A 6000-nucleotide genomic window follows, 5' to 3' on the forward strand; every position below is an offset into this window, starting at 1 on the left:
AGCATTATCAATTTTCTAGTTGAACTGATGCATTAACACAAGCTCAACTTTCACACTCTTATAAAAAAAAATATTCTCATGAGGATGGGTTCCTTCTAAGTTATAGAGCACAGAATGGTGGGCCTTTGTCATTCAAAACCACTATGCAGTTTTTCAAGGATCATCTGAGTGTCTGGTCCCAGAAGGTGTTGGCTGTTCTATCTACCAAATACAATCTTTGCTCAAAGAAGGGTAGTCACACCCTTAAGATGGATTTTCCTAACCTGTGATTATTGAATCACAGAGGAATTGCCATGTCCCACCAGTGGGGAAAACTCATTTCTTCAGCATAGTTTGTGTGATAGTCCATAGAAAGATTAAGAAAACCGTGCTCATTTCTGCAGTATGGTCTGTATGTTGGCAGCCTGGAATTCCCCATTTACTGTATGATGTGCATATCAGTGGTGCTGTACTGAAAACCAGGTGAGTTTTAATATGTATGGCCATTTCCTTTTAATTTTCAGTGAATTTGAAGACAAAAACAGAAGGAAATTCAGTGTGTGAGCAAAAGCAACCGAATGAGCAGGGATGGTTTCATAAGAGCAGCGGAAAACGAAACTCACCAAGTTTCATGACAGTAAAATAGCTTTGCTGCTAACTGCTGGGCTTTTCTGTGCTGCTCTGAAAGCAATCGTGAAAGAATAATATGTGATCTCCTTACCTCAGCCTGAGATGTGGCACCTGGAAACCACAGGATCACAGCTCCCATGTAAAGATGGCTTCTCTATTGGGTTGGCACTGCTTGGACGGTGTAAAAGGAAGGGAAAACCCCTGAATCTTTCTCTTTTCACTGTATTTTCTGCCTTACAAGCATAAGACGTTTGGATAAATATGTGGATCTGCATGTGTATATAACTTTATCTCAAATATTCTTTTCTATGTAAGAGTAGAATTGTTCTGTTCTTTACATACACAATATATACCAACATCACAATGTTTCTGACAGGTTTGGTGAAAACATAGCTGTTAAGGAACATCTGTAGATCCTTCTATGTGTGTCACCAGGTATAAATTAAAGCAGCTTTAAGCTTTCAGGTCTTCTCAAACACGGTTTATTCTTGTCTTTCATTTGTGAGTAGGTTGTCATCTTCAACACAAAGTGTTGGAACATGCTGTGCTCAGTGATAGTCAGAAGCACCAAACCCGGAGATGGTGTAGCAGCAAGATGAAAGAGCAATGTTATAGTTGGTGTAGAGTGATGTGATTTATGTAGAACCATGTGGGTTGTGATTACATCCTGTAGTTTTCCCATAAACTCTGCTACTACAGGAATATCCCCAATAAGGGAAGGAAATAGAAGGTGATTGTCACCTATGAGCTCCTAACATTTCACATTCATTAATGCATTTGAAATGCTAATGCATTTTGAAAACTGCAGGATAACCCTCAACCTATTTAATTCAAGAAGAAGTCAAGTCAGGTAACAGCATGCTTTGAATTAAAGTCAGTGCAGCTATACAGGTTGCCTTAAAACCTCCCCCTCAATTATGAAGAGAGACTCCCATCAGTGCAGAGATTTTTATTTCCTTTTCTTGCTTTTCCCTTCCTTTCTCTTATTGCTGTTTTCCAGAAGGAGGAATGAAATATGAAATTTACTATGGGGACCTTTTTTTGCTGTTCTGTTTAAAGGCAAAAGCATGTAGAACAAAGGCACCATGGACTTCTTGTAATAAGGGTTGGGACCTAGGGCCAAAATAAGTAAAGGTGACAGTTTAGCACATAAGCAAGTTATTTGCTGAGCTAGTAATAGATAGCAGCTTCCATGTGCAGCAGAATAACATGGATAACTAGCCGAGAATCAGTGATGACATTTTCTCCTAACAGAGAAAAAAGGCAGGAACTTTCCTGTGTTATGGTTATGGTCTACTAGTAAAGTGCCATGACACACCACTTATTCTTTCAGACAACTATTGTTGATAAATTTTTTTTTTCATGGATTCTTTCTCATTTGATAATTTTTAATTAACTTAGAATGATTTTGCTTGGTTACATTTTCCTTACGATTGTCAATCTGGCAGATTCCCCTTCATATATACAAATGCTGCTGTTTATTTCAAAATGAAGGTTAATAAGTGATACTGGGGAAAAACAGTTTAATTTGAAGCCCATGTCTGCAACAGGAGTGGGTTTCCTGCAGTGGCTGCCATCAGCAGTGGAGCTGTACTTGATGATCCTTATGGGTCCATTCCAATGTGGAATATTCTATGATTCATCTTGCTATGACATCCCTATCTTTGACCATCGAGGATAGTTTAAGCAGAATATACTGAGCAGAAAGCTATGGTGAGGATTGAAGAATGCTTAATACATCCTTACTGTACTCTCATGTTTCCTTCAAATCAGCCTTTAACAGAATATCCCTTGCTTGCATCATTTGAAGTCCAGAATATCATTTGTGTATTATTCTCTTTATTTTTTTAATTGCTTTTGCCTTCTACTGCAGCAAGACCTGTGTTTTGTAAGCTAACCTTTTCCTTTTTGATACCTCTTGCGCTCCTTGAATAACCAGCACCACTTTCACTTGTCATCTGGCTATCTGGCTTAATCTCAATGTATGTTGCTATGGAACATTCCAAATATTAGGGAGCTGCAGGATGACAGAGCCCAGGACTCCCTGTGGTTTCCAGTCAGAGCAAAACAATAGGAAAAATATGATCTCAGAACCCCGGGGGACTATCACAGACTTCAAAGCATTATGACACGTGAAACATGGAGTTTACAAAGTGTGCTATGACATTACTGAATGAGGATGCTATTTACCTGTCATACCTGTTAATGGGCTCAGTTCAGAAGCAGGCAAATTTTCAGTATATTTTGCTATTTCTGCAAATATCATTTCCGTGAATTTTACTTTCTCGCTTTCACTGGCGCAGACTCGCACCTGTTTCCTTTTTGCTTAACTTCTGTGCTTTATCTTGCATTCATAAAGGAGTGCACTCACAATCTGTAAGAATCTCAATAGGGATTTTTGTTTCCGAAGCCAAACCACAAGACTTTACTCAATGATGTAGTCGCTTCTTGCATTTTAAAGAAATCAAGTGAGAGCTAAGGCTAAGACAAGGAAGCAAATAACATAAATATATTTATTTATGAGAGGGGAGAGAGGATCATGAAGGTTGGAAAAGACCTCTAAGATCATCTAGTCCAACTCAGCCCCGCTGTGCCCACTGACCACTTTCCTCAGTGCCACAACTCCTCAGCTCTTGAACACCTCCAGGGATGATGACTCTATCACCTCCTGAGCAGCCTGTGCCAATGTACCACCGCTCTTTTGGAGAATAATTTTTACTTAATAGTTAATCTGAACCTCCTCTGGTGCAACTTGAAGCCATAGTAAACCCTTGCTTCTCATTCTCTTCTTTCTGTGAAGTGCTTCTGACAGTAGTGCTAAAGAGATCTTTCAGATTAGCCTTTACCTCATGTCATCACTGCTTTAGAACCTCAAGAACATGACAGTGTGCTGAAGGTTTCTGGATGTTAGGTAGTGAGTAGCAGGTGACTGAAACAAGAAAAGGAGCTGGTAAGAAAGGAGAAGAAAAGATAGAATCGAGCGAGAGAACACATCTCTATGTGACTAGCAGCTGTGCTATGAAATGAGGGTGCAAATCTTGTACTTCTTCAGGTCAGTAGACTTCAGTGAGAGGAAGAACAAAGTGTGTAAGTCCATTTTCTCTCTCAATGTGATCGTGGAGTTTAGACTGTAGTGCCTTCATCTTCACAAAAAAAATCTCTCATGTTCACATTCCAGTGAAAATAACAAAAGGTTCAGTACTGTCCTAAATGTAAGATGTGCCAAGAATTCTAAGGATATGTGCAGTGAGGTTTTAGAACAAATGACTCATTGTTTTAGACCTCTCAGCAGATGAGGGTGCTGGTGAGATCTGCTTATTATCAAACGGCTCTAGGAGTGATGCAGAAAGCCCAACCTGCACAAACCTATTTGTTCCAGGATTAATCCTAAAACTGTAAGGCCTCTGTCTCTCTCCTTTCTGTTTTGTGGTCTGAGCCATGGTGCTCAACGCTCAGAAACACCTGAAGCAGTTGTCGCCACCGGAGCATCTGCAGCTGCTCTCCCCAGGGGCTGGCAAAAGGAAACCACTTCAGAACAGGTGGTTTTCCGCTGTCTATGCGATGTTTTTCAGCTTTTTTCAAAAGATAAGTGACTCCTTATCACCTTTGTGCCAGACAAGAAGATACAGTAGTGATGGCATTCTTGACTTCTGAGATTAACCTGAGGCCGTGATTCTTTGGAATAAACTTGGAAAGCCATCATCTGCTCTATAGAGAGATCACACATAGAGGTTTCTTGTTGATTCACGTTCTCCTTCTGTACTTCCTTCCTCATGAATGAACCCAATGACCTTTTTGGGATTTCTGATGAATTAGCAGCTTATTATGAATATTTTGTCTGGGCAAATGAGAAACTCTTATGTAGCTTTTATGGGACTGTAGGATGATAAATATAAATTAACAACTGCGAAGAGCTCATTCCAACATTGATATGCTTAGTTCACAAGCATACAAAAGGAAGTCATTGGGCCACAGACCCAGAGAAATCTGTGGCAGTGCTGGAGTAGCGTTAGGGGGCTTGTTCATCATTCTTAGCAGGCAGGTATGGATTTTTTTCAGTGTATCTTTTTATTATAAAATTCTAATGATAACCAAAATATTTTATGGAAACTCATCTATATAAGCTGGGGCCATTTTTTTTTCATTGAATTTGAAGTTGAGACAAATTTTCTGGCCTGTAGCCTAGGATTCATCTCAGTCAATGGTCTCTCACTTCAAGCCTACCAAATACCTTTTGCAAGGTTTGTCCTCAGGTCCCTGCCCTGCTTGATGCTTTTGATTTCCTACTTGTGCTTCCTGTTTCTTATTCTGGGAAGATCCTCTTGTCGTTATTTAGTTCTACAAACAACTAGAATGTTCATGTTAAAAGCACACATTCCTCCTCCCAAGGGTGTGCTTCACCAATATGTACACACAGTTCCTCTTGGAGATGGGGCTGTCCCAGTTTTACAGATATCCCTGCCACACCCCCTAGCTGGTAATGCAAATGCTGGTGAGAAAGCTGGCACAGTCATATGCACACACTTAAGTAAGAATTCTGGTTAACTGCTGACGATGTTTTATATAGATGTCTGTTTTATAAAGGGAAAAGAGAAATATTTATTTTTTTCTCCCCTAATTCATCAATAGAAATCAAGTGAACCACTAAGGGAGCCATAGCAAAGAAGTTTGGAAATTAAGTTTTGGTGTATATTGATTTTAAGGCTCAAAATATGTCAGTATACATTTGCAGTGCAAAAAAAGTAGTTTGTGGATATCTGGAAGAAATGTTGATGTAGCTATTTGGTACAGTCCCACCACGGCTGCTCCAGAGGAACTGCTAGATAATACTATTTTGATGGCTCCTTGGACCTGCGAAATGGAGACTTATTTTCTTTCTAGTTGAGTTTCTCCCTAAATTTGCTTCTCCCTAGTAATGTTTATGAAATGTAGCAAGTCTCTAAAGATAGAGATTCTTGTGAGTTGGGTCATAGATTATACACCCAGAAGTAGCTTCAAATTAGGCTTTGTGAGGCCCATTGAAGTCCATGTGACTGCAACAGCTTCTCACATTGCATCCTGCTCTCAAACAGCCTGCCGAATGCTTTGCACAGTACAAAATTCTGTTGATTGTTTAGAAATTATTTTAAAATTACAAGCTAACATGAAATACAAAGAGCCTACTAATAGAGTCTACAGATAAGTGCTTGCCAGCCTTTGCAAGGTATCTCTGCATATCTACCTTTGCTTAGTTCTAGTTTTGAGTGGAAGTGCTGAATGGCATCACTTGTCTATTAGAGAATCAGGTTTTGGTCCAACTGGCACATTTTAGTATGGAATAGCCTCTATAATCTGGTAGTGTGCTCTCTAACACATAAATTTGATTCCTCTTTATGCTTCTGCTTTTGTTTT

Source organism: Lagopus muta, chromosome 5, assembly GCF_023343835.1.
Source record: "Lagopus muta isolate bLagMut1 chromosome 5, bLagMut1 primary, whole genome shotgun sequence".
Taxonomy (NCBI): Eukaryota; Metazoa; Chordata; class Aves; order Galliformes; family Phasianidae; genus Lagopus; species Lagopus muta.